Below are 21,374 nucleotides of genomic sequence, written 5' to 3' on the forward strand. Positions count from 1 at the left end.
GTGCGGAGGGCAGCCGGCAGCCGCACCAGGGTCGCCAAAGCGGCCCCCTGGCCTGGCCCAGGCTGCGTCTCGGGACAGGTCCATGGCGCATGGCTGTCTGAGGATTCTCAATGTCCTGGCACTGCCATGAACCTATCAAGGGCTGCCTCTCTTACAAGGGAGTTCTGCAGGAGTCTTCAAGAGTTAACTTTTTATGTTAGGTTGGTACAACAACCCTAGTTTTTGTTGTTGGTTTTGAATCTTCTTTTCAAGAGTTTAAAATCTCACTAGTAGTCCTCTTGTAGTCTGCAGGGCGAGCTTTGTCTGGAGTCATCTGATTTATATATCAGAGCCAGAAAGTGATTTAGTAGGGGTTGAGGGTCAGTGTCCTTTTCTCATTTTTCTCAAGGTCTGAATTTAATATATTCACCTCATTTTCACCATATAAAAGCCAACTTTTTAGGCAATAATAAATAAGCCTGTCTCCTTAAAAATGTGTGTGTGTGTGTATATATATAAGATATATACATTATACATATTATATATGTATTTGTAAAAAATTCATAGAATAGTTTTAATACCATTTAATTGTTGAAAATCATACAGCCAATAGTAGCATTTGAATACAGTGAGGAATAGCTTATTTAAGCAGTGGTTACCTTTTTTTTTATGATTTTATTTATTGATTTGACAGAGAGAGAGCCCAAGCAGAGGGAGAGGCAGAGGGAGAAGCTGACTCCCCACGGAGCAGGGAGCCAGGAGCCCCATGGGGGGCTGGATCCTAGGACGCTGGGACCATGACCCACACCGGAAGGGAGACACTTCACCGACTGAACATCCGTGTCCTGGTTATGCCCAGGTTACCTTCTTTTTAGTAGCAAATATATCTCTTTAGTCCATGAAATATAAGCGTAATAGAAGTATATTAAGTTTTTTTTTTAATCCCCTTTAATGCCTAGGTCATAGGTTCCAGTTTTAAAATCCATCTTTTATATATTAATAATGGGATCTACATTCTTTCAGTATGAATTGATATATTCATCTCCTGGAGTCCTTGAATCAAAGTCTTTTGAACACATTTATTTTCCATAATAGTCTATTTAGCCCTCTTTTCCTTGCTTCCAGTCTATTCCACATTCCTCCTGTTTACAGGAGGTCTACATTGTCTATCTTCATCACACCCTGTTGTTAATTTTGGTGGAAATGACATACTGAGAACATCTTGCTCAGAATTGGGTAGGGACCTTGAGTTCATTTCTGACAGGAACTTGTTGCTAGTTTAGTAAATAAGTTCTTAGCATTTTTCCCTACTTAATATTAACCTTCAAAATTTTTACAATCATATAAGTGTATAAAAACCGAGAGATTTAGTTTTCAGTCCACCTCCAATGAGGTGTTAAAAAATGTAGTGACATTTCAACTGTGCAAGAATGAATATTATAATCTTCAAAACCAAAAGACAACAGATTGGAGGAAGATATTTGCAAATGACACCTCAGATAAAGGGCTAGTATCCAAAAATCTATAAAGAACTTATCAAACTCAACACCAAAAGAACAAATAATCCAATCAAGAAATAGGCAGAAGACATGAACAGACATTTCTCCAAAGAAGACATCCAAATGGCCAACAGACACATGAAAAAAAGCTCAACATCACTTGGCATCAGGGAAATACAAATCAAAACCACAATGAGACACCACCTCACACTAGTCAGAAAGGCTAAAATTAACATGTCAGGAAATGACAGGTATTGGCAAGGATCTGGAGAAGGGGGAACCCTCCTACATTGTTGGTGGGAATGCAAGCTGGTACAGTCACTCTGGAAAACGGTATGGAGGTTCCTCAGAAAGTTGAAAATGGAGCTACCCTACGACCCAGCAATTGCACTACAAGGTATTTACCCCAAAGATACAAATGTAGTGATCCAAAGGGGCATCTGCACCTCGATGTTTATAGCAGCAATGTCCACAATAGCCAAACTGTGGAAAGAGCTCAAATGTCCATCAACAGATGAATGGATAAAGAAGATGTGATATATATATATAGACACACACACACACACACACACACACACACACACACACACTGGAATATTACGCAGCCATCAAAAAAATGAAATCTTGCCATTTGCAACGATGGGGATGGAACTAGAGGGTATTATGCTAAGTGAAATAAGTCAATCAGAGAAAGACAATTATATGATCTCACTGATATGTGGAATTTAAGAAACAAGGCAGAGGATCATAGGGGAAGAGAGGAAAAAATGAAACAAAATGAAATCAGAGAGGGAGACAAATCATAAGAGACTCTTAATCACAGGAAAGAAAATGAGGGTTGCTGGAGGGGAAGGGGGTAGAGGGATGAGGTAACTGGGTGATGGACATTGGGGAGGCTATGTGTTCATGAGCACTGGGTATTTTATAAGACTGATGAATCACAGACTTATATCCCTGAAACAAATAATACATTATGTTTTTAGTTGAATTTAAATAAAATTTTTAAAATAGAATGAATATTGTAAGGCCAAACTTTTTAAAGACATTGATTTATAACTTTTTCCCCCCAACTTTACCCAACCAGTGCTCAAAAATCTGATCCTCAGAGGGGTATGGTTTAAAATGTTGTAACCTAGGGCGCCTGGGTGGCTCAGTTGGTTAAGCGACTGCCTTCAGCTCAGGTCATGATCCTGGAGTCCTGGGATCGAGTCCCGCATCGGGCTCCCTGCTCAGCGGGGGGTCTGCTTCTCCCTCTGACTCTCCCCCTCTCATGCTCTCTTTCTCTCAAATAAATAAATCAATCTTTAAAAAAAATAAATAAATAAAATGTTGTAACCTTTTGGAGGGTCGATTACATTGTGGAGAATATACCATTCACTGATATTGAGAAAGTTAACAACTATCTTGGTAACCAAAGGCTTTACTGATTTCTAAAAGCCAATTCCATGAATAAATGGCCAGTTAAAAATAAAGTGGACAGGATTTTAACATACCAATAGTCAAAGATTACATGCTTAGGCATACACTAAAAGTTACATGAAAATCTACTGAAGGGCAACCTTAAAATTCCTGAACGATAGAAAAGTAGACTTTAAGAAGCATAAAGTTGTACTTTATTTTTGAATAAGGAGACTTTATCTGATGAACATTTCAATTTTTCATCAGTTAATTCATCAATCTATTCTTTTTTTTAAGATTTTATTTATTTATTTGACAGAGAGAACAAGCAGGGGAAGCAGCAGAAGGAGAGGGAAAAGCAGGCTTCCCGCTGAGCAGGGTGCCCGATGCAGGGCTCGATCCCAGGACCTTGGGATCATGACCTAAGCCAAAGGCAGATGCTTAATGGACTGAGTCACCCAAGCGCCCCTCATCAATCTATTCTAATGCTAAGAAAAATACAAAAGACTTTTAAATGTTTTGTTGCTCGTTTGCATTGTTTGTAAGGGAAAATAAACAGGCAGGAATGTTTTGGAGCATTATGACAATTGAGAGCCATGTCAATTGTAAGAACTGGTCTTGCCACATGTGAAAATATATAGTACAACACAAAATCCACGAATAAACCTGAAGTCACACAAAAATTTAGTATACAATGAGGCAGCCTCCCAAATCAGTAAGAGTGGTCTGCCTTGGGATAAAGGGGTAGCCATCTGCAATAGGCTGTTAGTTTCACAAGGCTCACAATAAACCAGGATAAACTCTACATGGAATTCCAGAAGTCCTGGAGGAAATAATGTGCACATTCCTTTATAACTCTGGAGCAGGAAAAGCCTTTGGTACCTTTGACTCAAAAGTCCGTTGAAAAAAACGGGTAAATGTGAACACATAAAATTCACCATGTTAAAGAAGAAAAACCATAATCAAAATTAGAAAAGCACTGAGAGGAAAAAATATTTTCAATTCACTTTAGTAGTCTTCCTAATATATAGCATGAGCTCCTAGCTATCATATAAGAGAAAGATTAGCAACTAGCAAATAGAAAAAGATATTAACAGTTCACAAAAACAGAACTCTTAAATTTACAAAACGATTCCTCAGGCACTGGTATAAGGGAAATACAAACAAACTACACTTCTGTATAATTTCTTATATATTATGAGTTCCCAACCAAGACGGGCCCATTTGAGGGGGCTGTATTACCTTCCATTTCCCAACCTCCCTTAGGTCTGCATTGTTTCAAATGCCCTTTACCCATTAAATGGTTATAATCCTCCTGTAAACAAAGTACTGTCCTTCGTATGAAAATCCCTGACCTTTTCTATCTCGATCGCCCTCCCTTGCCATCAAAATTTCTCTGAACAAGTCATTTGAAATTTTCAATTTTGGAAATAAGGCCAATCCTCCGCCTCACTGTCAGCAACAAGTGTGTACCCACGCACACGCCCCCCCCTCCCCCAGCCTTATCGGTGGGGTCTAAAAGTAACCAGGTTAATTGTTTTCCTTTTGGACTTTTAAAATCCACACGATTTACCTTACTCATAATTTGTGTTACCATTACCTTTTATTATCTTTACTAACCTGAAACTATTTCTTTAGAAAGCTTCACTATTTCTTTAATAGAAGGCATCCTCCTTTCGGATAACCCCTACTTCACAAAGCTGTAACTAGATTAAAACAGTAAACTACCAGCATTTCCATCACTTGGGGAGAGCCCCTGAAATTTGGGGGGGCTTTTTCTTCCCCGTGGTTAAATGCACACGTGGAAATGGAGCTGTAATTTTTTTAGGTCAAAAATTCATTCAAGGAAATGCTACTTCTCTTGGGCTACGTTCCAAGGAGCCCTCCATCCAAACCGACCAAGCGGAACCTCCCGTGGCCACGCAAATAGGGAGGAAGGCCAGGGGAGAGAGGGGAGAAGGAATCCAGGAATCCGCGGGCCCACCCACAGCCACAGGGAAACGCTCCCAGGCCCACCCGCCGGCCGCGGAGGCCCCAGGGGCGCTACGACCAGGCTCTCCCCCCTACCCCCGCCGGGGCACAGAACTTAGAACGTAGGCGGCGGTCCAATCCCGGCGCTCACGCCCGACCAGCCTCGCCCAAACGCCCGACCTCGCCCCGCCTCGCCCCCCCCCAACCCGCCTGTCCCTCCAAGCCGTCGGGGCTGCAGCCACCGAGGGCCTAGGTAAGCACGCCGGGCACAGGCTGCCCACACGCTGGGGGACAGGGAAGGTCCTCGGGCCCGGAAGGGCCGCCCAAACCCGGCCCCCGGCCCCCTCCCGTCCCAGAAAGGAAAGGAAAGGAAAGGCAAAGGGACAAAGGCCAAGGGACCCACCTGGCGGAGGCAACACGCCGTCGGCAAAGACCCAGTCGCACCCGGTCGTTCAGTCTTGACACCTCGGGACCACCGCCGCACCTCTGACCCGGAATAGGGAGCCATCACTTGCCCTCAAACCTGAACTTCACTTCATTGTTCCCGGGAGCGGGTGAGAGTTGAAAGACTCCCACAGCGCGGGGAGTCAGAGAAATCAAGTATCCACACCCCCAGCCCCGCCCAGCGGAGGGGTGGGACAGCCTCAGAAGGTCCCGGGTGCGAGAAGGGGCGGGGAGAGGCGGGCGTGAGAAAGTCCAAGGGGAGTCCCGCCTAAGGCCAGGTGCAAAGGAGAACCAATTTTGTCCCCCTTGCTGGGTCTCTGCCAGCAAGAAAGTAAATGATAAATGTGCTGATACAATAAAACCGGAAATTTACCGTTCAACAGTCGCAAAACTACTTAGAGGGAAAAGAAGTTTAAATAAATACACTCCCAAATGATGTTACAAGTTTGCATCATTCTTATGCCTGAGGTTATGAAAACTTTAATTGCTCCCTCCCTAGGTGAGAGTCGGCATCCGGACAGCAGGCGCTCCTTCCTCCCCGTCACCTCCCTCCCGCCCTTTGCCAAGGACCTGCTAGGGAGCCAGCGCTCCTTGCGTGGGTCCGGGGCTGCTGCAGGCGGTGTCCAAACCGCCTAGGTGGATGCGGATGTGCTGGGTCCGAAGGAATCACAGTGACTGGCAGGTCTCTCCTGCCTGACCGCCGTCTTGATTTATTTCTTCCTAACTACTGAAAGAGGAACACGTTGCTCTTGCAAAAGAATGCTCCCATAATGGAGACACATGTAGATGACGAGAGGAACACGAACCTAACAGGTGATGCGGCCACTCAGAGATGAGGGGTGTTAATTGAGTGCGTGGATCCTCCCAGCAGGTTGTAACCTAAGGAGAGAGACAGAGATGGATGCAAATAAAGATCTTTTAAAACAGTCGTCGAAGGAGCTCCCCAGATTCATGGGTCCTCCAGCTATTTGGTTACTAAACAATGAACTTTGTTGACTCTTCCTGTTTGGAGTCCTTGCTTATTTAAGAAAAAGGATCTTCATGAATACAGACATATTTCAAGGGAGAAATTGAAGTCACCTTTGCCCACACCTGCATAGTCCCCTCAAGACCATCCAGTCCAGGCTACTCCCAGCCTGGCTCAGGCTCTGACTCCCAGACCCCTTTTCTCACCCATTCCCTAGTTGTTTGGACAGAAGTGGGTGGGGATTTCTAGGGCGGGAAGGAAGGAAGACAATGAGGACCCTGAGGGACTTTGTCCTGGTCAGGCAGCTGCCTTTCTGCATTTCAGGTCAACACAGGAAATCTCACAAACCCCTGCTGCCTCCCACTCCCAGAGGGTGGAGGGAGGGGTGAATGCTCTGCCTCACCTTCCCCACCAGGCAGAGTGGAAAGTGAATTACCTGACCCATCCCTGGCCTCTGGATCTCAGCTGCCCCTCTGGATTCCTCCCTGTGTTTCCTGTCCCTCCCTTTAGGGAGTAGGGGCCATTTCCTCATGCAGAGATCCAAGCCAAAGCCTTTTCTTCTGTCCCCCTTCCCTGGACAGACGCAGATTCCGTAACTACTAACCACCCATTGTACCTGGAGACCGAGGTCTAAATGGCTTTGCCCTGGTGAACCAGGGCTGCACAGGACGCATTCATACACACGGAGCCCTCATACTGTAAAAGCCTTTGCTCTCTCCTCGCAAAGGGCCAAAAAGCACACGAAAAAAATTCCCAACATCATTAGAGAAATCAAAATCACAGGAGATACCCCTTCACACCTACCAGGACAGCTATAATGAAAAATGGAAAATAACAAGTGTGATAAGGATGTGGAGAAATTGGAGCTCCCATTCGCTGCTGGTGAGAATATAAAATTGTACAAAAACTGTGGAAAGCACGTCCACCAAAAGTTACACTTAGAGTGACCACATGATCAGCAATTGCACTCCTGGGTATAACAGAGAACTGAAAACATATTCAGACAAAAACATGTACATGACTGTGGCAGCCTTTTTCCTAAAGCCAAAAGGGGGAAACAACCCAAATGTCTGTCAACTGATGAATGTTTAAACAAATTGTGTTATATCCATACCATGGATTTTTAAAGATTTTTTATTAATTTATTTCGGCGGGGGAGAGAGAGCACGAGCAGTGGGGAGGAGCAGAGGGAGAGCAGCAGACTCCCTGCTGAGTGGGGAGCCCGATGTAGGGCTCGATCCCAGGACCCTGAGACCATGATTTGAGCCAAAGGCAGATGCTTAACCCACTGAGCACCCCCAGGCGCCCCCATACCATAGATTTTTATTTAGCCATAATATGAAATGAAGAACTGATACTAGCTAAAACACTGATGAACCTTGAAAACATCATGATACATGAAAAAAGATAGACACTAAAGAACCACACATAGTAAGATCTCATTCACTAAAAATATCCAGAACAGGCAAATCTATAGAGATATAAAGTCATTATTGGTTGCCAAGGGCTAATGGCAGGGAGATGTTGGGAGAAAAACTTTTCCTCTACCAATTTAGTACAGTGACTGGGGATTGCAAATTAATTAACAGTAAATTAACAAGAGAAAAGTTTATTTACTAGGTGAGAGTTTTTAGATGAAGAGGCTCCCTAAAGAGCTTGAGATAGGGGTTTATATACCAACTTCACAAGGCGGGGTGCACTTCAAAGGATGGAAAGTTCTTATGAGGTTTGCTTATGCAATCTTTTGGAATTTTCTAAGGCTCAAGACCAGGCCTCCCTGATTAGAGAACCCCCCCAATGGGGGTGGGGCAGGTTGTGGCAGCTGTCTCATAAAACTCTGCTGAGGTACCTGGGTGGTTCAGTCAGTTGAGCACCTGCCTTCGGCTCAGGTCATGATCTCAGGGTCCTGGGATCGAGCCCCACGTCGGGCTCTCTGCTCAGAGGGAGTCTGCTTCTCCCTCTCCCTCTCTCTCTTCCTCTGTGCTCTCTCTGAAATAAATGAATAAAGTCTTTAAAAAAAAAAACAACCCACTGCTTTAGCCAGATAAGAGGAATTCAGACAAGGCTTCCGCTGCTCTTGTATCTCAGGTGTTTTCACTTTGAAGCTACCTTTATACCATTCCGGTGGGTTATCAGTCCCATCAAGAGAATGGGAATGGGGTGCCTGAATGGCTCAGTCATTAAGCATCTGCCTTAGGCTCAGGTCATGATCCCAGGGTCCTGGGATCGAGCCCCACATCGGGCTCCCTGCTCCGCGGGAAGCCGGCTTCTCCCTCTCCCACTCCCCCTGCTTGTGTTCCTTCTCTCGCTGTGTCTCTCTCTGTCAAATCAATAAATAAAATCTTAAAAAAAAAAAGAATGGGAATAGACTGATAATAAGTATGAACTTTCTTTTTGAGGTGATGAAAATGTCCTAAAATTTATTATGATGATTGCTGCACACTTTTCTTTGTATTCTAAAAAACAGTGACTAGTATACTTTAATGTGGTGAGTTACATGTTATGTGAAGGGCATATCAATAAAAAAATGTGAACCAGCACATAAATTCAATAAAATTTAGGTAAAAGATTTTTAGAAAATTGTACAGTGTGGGTAAATTAAGGTAAGAATACTGCAATCCACTGATCAATGTTTACATCACCAAAAATGTGAGCAACAGATATCATGTGCATTCTGATATAATGTAATAAGAGTACAAAGTGTTGACTATAAAATGTTCTGGCTAAAGTAACTGAGCCTAAATCTAACCAAGTTCATAGATGTCACTTAGGAAATTCTCTTTCTCATGGAACATGGCCAGCAAGAAGATACAATCAGAGAAATCTAGAATGTGAGTAATTCTACAGGACAAATAACTCAGTCTTTTCATCCAAGGCGTGGCAAGAAAAAAAACGGGGTGGGAGTGGTTATCAATAACGAAGATTATGTCATATTTCAGCCAATGCTATGTATGATCCTTGTTTGCATCCCAGTAAGAACAAATCAAATTTAAAAGACACATTCAAGTCCAACAGGTTCATTACACATGGATGTTTTGATATGGCATCAGGGAGTAATTGTAATTGTTGTTAGATGTAATGATGGTATTTTGCTTATGTTTTTTTAAAGTCCTATTTGTTAGAGTTTATGGTAGAGTAGAGTACGTGGAGGAAATACCTTCCTTGAATTTATGCATGAGGACATATGATATCTGGAATATGCTTTGAAATATGCAGGCAAAAAAATTAAATAAAACATAATTGGCAAAATATTGGTCCTTGTTGAAGCTGGTTGGTACATAGAATATTTGTTATATTGTTATATCTGCTTTGTTTGAAATGATCCATTTTTTTAAAGATTTTATTTATTTATTTGAGAGAGAAAGAGCATGAGCAGGGGCAGGGGAGGGGGGCAGAGGGAGAGGGAGAAGCAGGCTCCCTGCCAAGCAGGGAGCCCCACGTGAGAGTCAATGCCAGGACCATGGGATCACGACCCTAGCGGAAGGCAGGTGATGAACCACCTGAGCCACCCAGGTGCCCCAAATGATCCATGTTAAAGAGCTTAAAAAGTCCACAAAAACAACTATGCCAACCAAAACTGATAAAATAATCATATTTTGAGTATGTTATTGAGATAGACAGAATACCAAACTGAAAGTGTTGATTATGGTTACATTTACACATCTGTAATTGGTTATGTTTCCAGTTAGGACTGAAGACAGGTGATTTTTTTTAATTTGTTTTTAAATTTTAAGTAAACTCCACACCACACATGGGGCTCGAACTCACAACTCCAAGATCGAGAGTCACATGGTCCACTGACTGAGCCAGCCAGGTGCCCCCAAGTGATTTTAAGCACAATAGTCTCCCCTTATCAACGATTTCCTTTTCCAGTTTGTTACCCGCAGACAACTGTAGTTCAGAAGCAGATGCTCCTTCTGACATAGTTTAAGGTTACTAGTAGCCTACCACTATGTCACCATGCCTAATGTCATTCCTCTCGCTTCATCCTGACACGTAGGCATTTTATCATCTCCCATCATCATAGGAAGGGGAAGAATGAGTACAGTACAATAAGACATTTTGAGAGAGAGAGATTCTATTCACATAACTTTAATTACAGTATATTGTCATAATGGTTCTACTTAATTATTAGTTATTGTTGATCTCTTACTGTAACTAATTTGTAAGTTAACCTTTCTCATAGATATGTATGTCCAGGAAAAAACATGGCATATATAGGATTTGGTACTCTCCATGGTTTCAGGCATCCACTGGGGGTCTTGGATCATGTCTTCCACAGATAAGAGGGATTACTGTAGGGACACCTGGGTGGCTCAGTCGGTTAAGCCTCTGCCTTCGGCTCAGGTCATGATCCCAGGGTCCTGGGATCAAGTCCCACATCGGGCTCCTTGCTCAGCAAGGAGCCTGCTTCTCCCTCTGCCTGCCTCTGTCTCTCTCTCTCTCTGATAAATAAGTAAAATCTTAAAAAAAAAAAAAAAAAAAGAGGGATTACTGTATTGTAGACATATTCAAGAGCTTAATTGAGGAGGATGGTATCTATTGGGCCCTTGTATTAAAATGAAAATATGTGGAATGAAATTCTGAAAGACACACACTATATGGTTAACAGGTTCACCAGTAGGAATGGCATAAACATGAGGGCCCAGAAGGTCAAGGTGACTCATTTTTGCTGAGCACCTTCTATGTGTCAGGCACCATTCTTAATGCTAGAAATACACGGTGTAAAGGGGGGGGAAAAATCCCAGCTCACATGGGGCTCACCTTCTAGTGGGGGGGAATGAAAAAATAAGACCAATGAGATACATATATATCATAAGGGATAATGATCCGAGCTTTCCAGCACACGAAGGCAGGAGAGGGGAGTAGGGCATGGGGTGGCTGTGGGGATTTGCACCTTCAGGTGGATTGGACACCTCATTGAGAAGGTGACATAAGACGTGAAGGAAGTAGGAGGAGAGCCCTGTGGAGATCTGGGGATGAGAGCTGCAACGAGAGGGAATATCCTGTACCTCTTTCTGCTGTTACTCTGTTAAATCTTTTAGCCCCTGACCAATAATCATTTTCCCTCCAGTTTTGATGTAATAGGTGCTGTGTTTAGGGCCAGGATTACCTTGATGGTTTATGTAATTAAGACATGGTTGGGGCGCCTGGGTGGCTCAGACGGTTAGGCGTCTGCCTTTGGCTCGGGTCGTGATCCCAGGGTCCTTGGATCGAGCCCCGCATCGGGGTCCCTGCTCAGCAGGGAGCCTGCTCCTCTCTCTCCCTCTGTGACTGCTCCCCCTGCTTGTGCTCTCTCTCTCTCTGTCAAATAAAAAATAAAATCTTAAAAAAAAAAGATATGGTTCAAGACCTTTGCTACTTTGAGTAAGTTGAGGCTCTAGCCATGCGTACTAAGCATGTATGCTTCTATATGTTGGATCTTTCTTGAACATGTGCATAAATTATTCCTTGCTTAGCATCTTAAGTGGCTAAGTCCAGTTTTATATAGGCTGTTCACAGCTACTTGAGTGACAGAGCTGTACAAAATCCAAACTGTCCCTTGCCACCTAGTGCCAGGATATTCATCCCTCATTGGAATCATTAAGTAGCAAGTGGGGAACATTTCTATATCCGTGGATATAGGGCTAACAGGATATTTATTTCATTAACCTCAGGGACAGTAGCTTAAGTAAGCAGAAAGGTTGATCAGTATCTCTGGCCACTGAATCCCAGCAAATTACAGTGTGAGGTCACCAAATGGTCACAGCTGATGACATCACAAAGGGTTTGCTGCATATAAAGCCCAGACCATCTTTAAGTCTAGGCTTATTTCTCCCAAGGGTGTGCGGTGGCTGGAAGGGTTCCTGTTACAGGGCCAGTAAAAGACTGGTATATTTTTCTCTTTCTCATGCAGAATCTTTACTTAGAGAAATTGATTTGTATCCGCAGCAAGGGCAATCAAAAATAATTTCTTTCCTTTTCAGCTCACGGTTTTGAAGAAAACCGAAGAGTGTGATCGACAGTACGTGCTGCCCTTGCCGTGGTGTGGACACAGAGTTCAAGCTTAGACGAGGAGCAGGCACTGATGTCACACTTCTGATAGGTAAGTAAAGTCAGCTCAGTTGTACTTTGATTCTGTGCTACCCCCTTCAGCACATAGGCTCCTTTTTCAAAGTAGGCCTCGCACAGAACTTCCTCTGTTAATATCTGGTTAGCACTGTGTCCACGTACACTCAGTCTCTCTAATGGTTCATTACGATGATCATGAGAGATCGTGAGCCTGGGGGATTGGAAATATTAACCTATCTGGCCATGATGTGACTAGAGCTGGTTTCATGGTAAGTTGTACCTTGTGTTTTATCTCCTTGATATTTACAAGCATGACTTTCTGAAATGTTTTAATCCAGTTTATACTGGTGACATGGAAGTCTTGTAGGAATCATGTGTACATTAGACTTCAATTAATATTATAGCTCGGGTTTTAGTGCTCAAGATGGAGCAAAGAAAGGTGGTGTTATTTCAGTACCTTGATACCTTCTAAAGCTGTCGGAGTAGCCTGATACTTTCATTAACCCTAGAACTAGGAAAAATTTGAGGTTATCCTGTTTGTCTCCCTGGACTGCTGAGGAAAAGGATGATGTTGAAACTTTCCCTGCGAGGGCGCCTGGGTGGCTCAGTTGGTTAAGGGTCTGCCTTTGGCTCAGGTTGTGATCCCAGGGTCCTGGGATCGAGTCCCACGTCGGGCTCCCTGCTCAGCGGGAAGCCTGCTTCTCCCTCTGCCTGCAACTTCCTCTGCTTGTGCGCTCTCTCCATCTCTCTCAAATAAATAAAATCTTTTTTTTTTTTAAAGATTTTATTTATTTATTTGACAGGGACAGAGAGCGAGAGCAGGAACACAAGCAGTGGGAGTGGGAGAGGGAGAGCAGGCTTCCCGCTGAGCAGGGAGCCCGATGTGGGACTCGATTCCAGGACCCCGGGATCATGACCTGAGCCGAAGGCAGACGCTTAACGACTGAGCCACTCAGGCGCCCAAAATCTTTTTTTTTTTTTTTTAAAGAAACTTCCCTTGTGAAATGTAGTCTGCTAGAGGGCCTTCTAGTTAGCAGTTTTATTTATACATAATCAGAATCTCTGTTGGGAAGGATCGAGCATGAACTCGTTTGTCATTTCTTTGTGAGACGAAAACTACACTTGTGAATGCCAATTCTATGTTCTTCTTTTGGTCTGTGGCACAGGGCAGCCTCAGAGTAATAGTGAAAGATGAGTAGCTTATTATGATGATGTGTTCTTTTATGATTTTAACAGTAAGACACATGTAGGTGATTTAGAACGTTATGCCAGTTTTTTAAAAGAATTTATTTTCTTGAGAGAGCGAGTCAGCGAGAGAGCACAAGGAAGGGGGAGTGGCAGGCAGAGGGAGAAGCAGGCTCCCCACTCAGCAGGGAGCCCGATGCGGGACTCGATCCCAAGACCCCGGGATCACGACCTCAGCCAAAGGCAGACGCTTAACCCACTGAGTCACCCAGGCACCCCTCGTTCTACAAGTTTGATGAAGGAGTCCTAAGAGCCTGTTTTCTAATGGTTGTACTGGCTCATCACCTCCTATGGACCATATCCTCGGCACAGTCTCTCCTGCTGACGTGGTGAGCGGGTCAGGGTTCCGCAGACACCGGCTTTGTGTACCGTGTGCCAGTTCCTAAGCTCTGTGAATCAGCAGCTGGAGCAGGGAGAGAGGAGAGCACCTGGAGAGAGAGGGGAGGCAGGACCCAAACACCCCTGTGATCTCATCAACCTGCTAGCTCTGATTTTGAACAAATTTCTTTACTTCTCCAGGTTTTGATCTTCAACTAATATGTGGGGCAGTTAAATGAAAAGTTCTTAAAAATGCGTGCTCAAGGACCTTTCCTAGAAGCTGATGAAAATGTGGAAATTAATTTTAAAGTACATGCATATTGAGCATCTTCTTATGTGTCTCTTGGCCATCTGTATATCTTCTTTGGAAAAATGTCTATTGAGGTCCTCAGTCCATTTTTTAAGCAGATTCATTTTTTTTCTGTGTTGAGTTGTAGAAGTTCTTTATATATTTTGGATATTAATCCCTATTGGCTATATTATTTGCAAATATCTTCTCTCATTCACTAGGTTGCCTTTTTAAAAAATATTTTATTTATTTGACAGAGAGAGACACAGCAAGAGAGGGAACACAAGCAGGGGGAGTGGGAGAGGGAGAAGCAGGCTTCCCACCGAGCAGAGAGCCCGATGTGGGGCTGGATCCCAGGACCCTGGGATCATGACCTGAGCTGAAGGCAGACACTTAATGACTGAGCCACCCAGGCGCCCCTGCCTTTTTGTTTTGTTGATGGTTTCCTTTGCTGTGCAAAAGCTTTTTATTTTGGTGTAGCGGTCACTAATCATGAGAGAAGTGCAAATCAAAACCACAAGGAGATATAGCCTCACACCTGTCAGAATGGCTAAAATCAAAAAGACAACAAATAACAAGTGTTGGCAAGGATGTGGAGAAAAGAGGGAACACTTGTACACTTTGGTGGGAATGTAAGTTGGTACAACCACTATGGAAAACAGTATAGAGGTTCCTCAGAAAATTAAAAATAGAAATACCATATGATCCAGTTATTCCACTACTGGATATTTACCCAAAGAAAATGAAAACCCTAATTCAAAAGATATATGCACCCCTATGTTTATTGAAGCATTGTTTACAGTAGCCAAAATATAGAAGCAACCCAAGTGTCCCTCAATAGATTAATGGATAAGGAATACGTGGTGTCTGTGTGTACACACACACACACACACACACACTACACTAGAATATTACTCAGCCATAAAAAAGAATGAGATCTTGCCATTTGCAATAACTTGGATGGAACTAGAGGGTATTGTGCTAAGTGAAATAAGTCAGGGAAAGACAAATACCATATGATTTTACTTATATGTGGAATCAAAAAAAACCCACAAATAAATAAAAAAAAATAGATCTTAAATACAGAGACAAACTGGTGGTTGCCAGAGGGGAGGTGGATGAGGGAATAGGCAAAATAGATAAAAGGAATGAAAAGGTACAGGCTTCCAGTTACTAAACAAGTCACAGAGATAAAAAGTACAGCATAGGGGTGCCTGGGAGGCTCAGTCGGTTAAGTGTCTGCCTTCTGCTTAGGTCATGGTCCCGGGGTCCTGGGATGGAGCCCCGCATTGGACTCCCTGCTCAGTGGGGAGTCTGCTTCTACCTCTCCCTCTGCCCCTCACCCCCACTGGTGTGTTCTCTCTTACACTCTGCTCTCTCTCAAATAAATAAAATCTTTTTTTTTTAATTTATTTATTTTATTTATTTGACAGAGAGAGACACAGCGAGAGAGGGAACACAAGCAGGGGGAGTGGGAGAGGGAGAAGCAGGCTTCCTGCTAAGCGGGGAGCCCGATGCGGGGCTCGAACCCAGGACCCTGGGATCATGACCTGAGCCGAAGGCAGAGCTTAACGACTGAGCCACCCAGGCACCCCAAATAAATAAAATCTTTTAAAAAAAGGTACAGCATAGAAAATGTAGTCAGTAATATTGTATTAATGCTGTACAGTGACAGTGACTATACTTATGATGAGCACCGAGTAATGTATAGGATTGTATAATCAATATGTTGTACACCAGAAACTAATATAACATCATATGTCGATTATATTTCAATAAAAAAATGGAAATGCACATGTGCACATACATACACAAATTTGCAGATATTTCAGGAACTTTAAGGAAACCTCTGACATCATTCTGAAGAGCACCTGGACTTAGGGAGCTCCATGTCTCTTCTTCCACTTTCACTCATCTGTGATTCTAGTGGCTTCCATCACTCAAATCGTATAGGCCCCTTGCCCGAAACTCAAATGAATTCCCCTTGGAATCAGCATAAAAATAATTCTCAAGCATAGCCAGCAAGACACTGGATCAGACCAGTCTTTGCTCTGCTTACTTAACCAGGTTTTTCCTTGGTTGCTTTGCCCCAAACACACAACTTTTGCGGTTTTTTTCTAAGTTTTATTAATAGAAGTATAATTGACAGAACACAAACTGCCCCATTTAAAGTGTACAATTTGAGGTGCCTGGGTGGCTCAGTCGGTTATGCATTTGCCTTTGGGTCAGGTCATGATTCCAGGGTCCTGGGATGGAACTCCCTGAGCTCCCTGCTCAGCGGGGACTCTGCTGCTCCCTCTGCCTCTGCCCCTCGCCCAGCTCGTGCACACTCTCTCTCAATTAAATAAATAAAAAATCTTAAAAAAAAATAAAGTGTACATTTTATAAAATCGATATATGTTACACCTGAGAAATGATCACCACAATCAAAATAACGAACACATCCATTACATCATGTTTTATAATCCTTTGGAACATATAGTAATGAAAACTACATTGTTGCTCCAAAGAGGTTATTTAGATATTTATTTCCTGCTTAACTAAGGATAATTTATCATTAAGGCAATTACATATATATTTATAAAACATGCACCTCGTGTATTTGAGTGTACTTGAGAAATTTTTTTCCTTATGTATTTGATACTTTCTTCCCCAGATCAAATGTTATTTAAGTGAAATCTGTCATAGGAATCCTGAATTAATGAGTGTTATTGTATGTCCTATCACTGCTTTTTGGTTTAAGGGTATTTTGAGACTTAATCATTGTAAATATGGAGTCTTTGACACAGTTCCAACCATAAGAAATTATGAACAAAATTGTATAGAATTCTATAATCATAAAAGTTAAAAATATTTGGAATTCCTTAAAAATGGTGAGAATTTGGTCAAGATATGTTCATGGATTCTTGGTTATGGTCCTCGAGGAGCCTACTGTTGAACTCAGTAAGTCAGCTGAGGAAACAGTATGTGGTAGCTTATGCGTTATGTGTAGTCCAGGTCAATTTCTCTTTAATGGCAATTGACATAAAAATGACAGTCTGAATAGAAGCATAGACTGGCAGTCACCTTTTGCCTGAGGAATATGATACAATAATTTCTAATTGCTTGTGTTTAACCTTAATAGATTCTTCGTGGACTAGGCAAAAGTTGAGGAAAGCGACCAACAACAGCAGTGGACATTTTCAAAAAGGTAGGGCTTACTAAATATTTGATATAGTTGTTTTACTTAATAACTTAATTACATTACATATACTCTCCTTTCTGTTTTGTGACACTTTGAAATTTTGTTTTGGTTATACAGTTCTTAGTATTTGTGGATTTGAAACTTTTTTTTTTTTTTAAGGTTTTATTTATTTGACAGAGAGAGAGGGAACACAAGCAGGGGAGTGGGAGAGGGAGAAGCAGGCTTCCCGTGGAGCAGGGAGCCCGATGCGGGGCTCGATGCGGGGCTCGATCCCAGGACCCTGGGACCACGACCTGAGCCGAAGACAGCCGCTTAATCGATGGAGCCACCCAGGTGCCCCTGGATTTAAAACTTAACGACAGATACTGATTTCTTTTTTTGGTAGCATGATAGTGAAGCACTGTAAACAAGCAAAACATTTGTCAACTGGCAAGTGCTTGTGCTTAAAGAAATACATGATACAGGGGCGCCTGGATGGCTCAGTCGTTAAGCGTCTGCCTTCGGCTCAGGTCATGATCCCAGAGGCCTGGGATCGAGCCCCGCATCGGGCTCCCCGCTCGGCGGGAAGCCTGCTTCTCCCTCTCCCACTCCCCCTGCTTGTGTTCCCTCTCTCACTGTGTCTCTCTCTGTCAAATAAATAAAATCTTAAAAAAAAATTAAGAAATACGTGATACAATCTTACCAACCATGAAATATGAAGTTTTTATACATAGCTTTATAATTAAAAATTATAAATATTAATAAATTAAATAAAAATTTAATAAATTTTGATGTACATGCACATCTGTGATAATATCACCAAATCAACATAAGGAACATATTCACTATCCCCTGAAATTACCTTTTCCCCCTCTGTTATCCTCCCCTTACACATCCCTGTCCCTCTCATCCCCTGAAAGTCATTGATATGCTGTATATCACTTACAAAATTTTGAATTTTTTGGAGTTTTATATAAATGAAATCATAGAGTATGTACTCTTTTTTTTTTTCCCTGGCCTTTTAAACTCAGAATAGTTGTGAGATTCATCCATGCTCTTTGTGTCAGTGGTTCATTCCCTTTGTGGCTGAGTGGTGTTCCATTGTATGGATATGCCATAGTATGTCCATTCATCTGTTCACGGACATTTGGAGTGTTTCCAGCTTTTGGCCATTATAAATAAGGCTAGGTACCTACGTGTGTGGGTCTCCGCGTGAACTTTCATTTCATATACCTTCATTTCTATTGAGGTATAATTTACCTATTGTAAAATTCACTTTCAAAGTGTACAAAATTGTACAAGTTTTGACAAAGGTATTTAGTCATCATGTACCCACTATCATAATCAAGATATGGAATATTTCTATGACTCCAGAAAGTCTTCTCAGGTTCCTTTGTAGTCTGTGACCTCATTCTACTTCCCACCCTTGGCAACTATACTGATCTAATTTCTGTCCATATAGTTCTGTCTTTTTTAAAATCATATACATGGAATCATAGAGCAATAATCCTTTTGTTTCTGGCTTCGTTTACACAGCACAACACTTTCAAGATTCATCCATGGTGTATCCTCATCAATGGTGCATTCATTTTTATTGTTGAGTATTTCCTCATATGGATATATTTTGTTTATCTACCTGTTGCTGGACATTCAAATTGTTTCCAGGATTTGGGGTTTCTGAAAAGCCTTATGGGAGAACTTTAGATCTTCATATGGGTTTGAGTTACAGTCCAGAATCCTTTTATTTCAACCTAAAGGATTTCCTTTAGCAATTCTTGCAGGGCAGATTTAATAGTAATGAACTACCATCAGCTTTTATTTATCTGAATTTCTCATTCCATTGCATTTTGCGCTTTTGCTGTGATTTTGTCCTGCTCTTTCATTTGGTACATATTCCTCTGACTCCTCATTGTGTCTGTTCCTATATATCAGGAAAATCAGCTACATTTCCTGATCTTGAAAGTAATGGTCTTGTGAGGTGAGGTCCTGTAGCGCCCTGGAGTGCAATGTCCCTTGTTCACCAAAACTAGGCGCTACAGGGGTGTTGCATGTGCCCTCCTTCGTGGCTAAACTGCATTGCATCCCTTCAGGTTTCATTTCCTTTGAATAGGTGGTTCTTTGTAGAATTACAAGCTAGTAACCTAGTTCTGTCTGCCATGGTCTCTAATGTCACTCTTCTTGATAGCAACAAAATGGTGTATCTCTCCTTTCTCTCCCTGCTTGGAGTGACCTTACTTGGTTTCCTTGAAATATTTAATTAAAAAATTGTAGGGCACCTGGGTGGCTCAGTCCGTTAAGCAACCGATTCTTGATTTTGGCTCAGTTCATGATCTTGGGGTCCTGAGACCGAGCCCTGCGTCTGGCTCCATGCTTGAGATTCTTTCTCCCTCTGCCCCTCCACCTGCTCGCACTGTGAATGAATGAATGAATAAAATCTTTAAAAATTTTTAAATGATAGTGCTACCTCACGTAGACTTGCTAGAATTTGAGTTTGCCTTTTCTTTCCATGTGAATGACTTATATAAATGTGGTAGGTAGAACAAATGCCGGATTGATTACTATGCTAATGTGATTTAAATCTAGATTTCTTTTGCTTCTCTCCTGAAAGCATAACTACCATTAGGTTCTATCAGAAGTTTCATTTCTTTTTCTCTTAAATCCTATGAAACTTCAGTATAGTTTTTCTCTCTTGTTGGTGTAAGAAAGGAGCACAAGTGTAAATGGTCTCTAGTTTTCAGCCTCTGATAGCAACATAAAGGGCTTGTGTGGTCTCTCTTTTGAGAGTTTGGCTTATCTTGGAGGTGATCAGTTTTCTCTCAACAAGAATTAGAGTATCACTGAAGTTACTTCAGGATTTCTTTGTTTTTCTGTGGGTAGAATAAATTCTAAGAGCTTGGAGTATAAAATGTTTGTATGAAATTGTCAGTTTTTTGGTGAAAGAAGTTGGATTTTTTATTAGAACTTGATGCATCAAATGTTATTGTTTCAAGGAGCACATTCAAAATTCCCTTTGAGAATCTTAGAATCAACTTAATTTGGGGCTGGCATTGTCGGCAATAAGCAAATGATGATTATCTGTCACAGCTTTTCTGTAAGATTTTATTTTTTAAGTAATCTCTACACCCAAAGTGGGGCTCAAACTCACAACCCTGGGACTAAGAGTCGCACGCTCCACCGACTGAGCCAGCCAGGCGCCCGGGTCACAGCTTTTAAAAACACGTATTTTAAGAAAAACAGCACTGAAAAATAATTTTTAGAAAAAGAAATCTCAGTGTTTGATGATTTATTCTCATCACCAACATTTAAAATTAAAACGAAGTATATATGTTCTTCCAGAGGCTCCCTGCCTGGCTTCTCTTGTTCTGAGTCATTTAAAGTGGCAAGATAAAATAATTACAAGAAGTCCTAAGAAAAAGTCTCAGCTTTGGTATTAATTGACTGTGGCTTCAAGTAAGTCACTTACACTCCTCAGATTTTCATTTCTTCATGATTAACAGGAGAGGATAAGATTAGTGAACTCTAATAAGGCCCCCTCCGTTCACGTATTTCAGATTTGTGTGATTCCAATTTTTTTTAAAGATTTTATTTATTTGAGAGAGTGAGCATAAGAAGGGGGGGCGGCAGGGCAGAGGGAGAAGCAGGCTCCCCGCTGAGCAAGGAGCCCAATGTGGGGCTCGATCCCAGGACCCTGGGATCATGACCTGAGCCAGAGGCAGACGCCCAACCGACTGAGCCACCCAGGCGTCCCTGTGATTCCGATTTTATGTTTGGTTACAGATCATTTAGCCAATTTAAATTACAAGCAGAAAGATTCAGTGCTTTTCTGTGAAAATGTACAAACGAACTATTTACATAAAAAAGGAAATTGTGGACAGTTTGCTTGTATAGGCACCAAGCTTGGGGGGAAAAAAAACCAACCACATGGAGAAGATAACTTCGGGGGGGGGCGGTTGGAGATGAGAGTGTGGACTCAGAGAAATCTTAACATGGATAATAGTCAAGTTGAACTATCTCACACTGGAGGTCCTCCATCTTCTGGGAAGTTCATTT

Source organism: Neomonachus schauinslandi, chromosome X (genome assembly GCF_002201575.2).
Source record: "Neomonachus schauinslandi chromosome X, ASM220157v2, whole genome shotgun sequence".
NCBI classification, from domain to species: domain Eukaryota; kingdom Metazoa; phylum Chordata; class Mammalia; order Carnivora; family Phocidae; genus Neomonachus; species Neomonachus schauinslandi.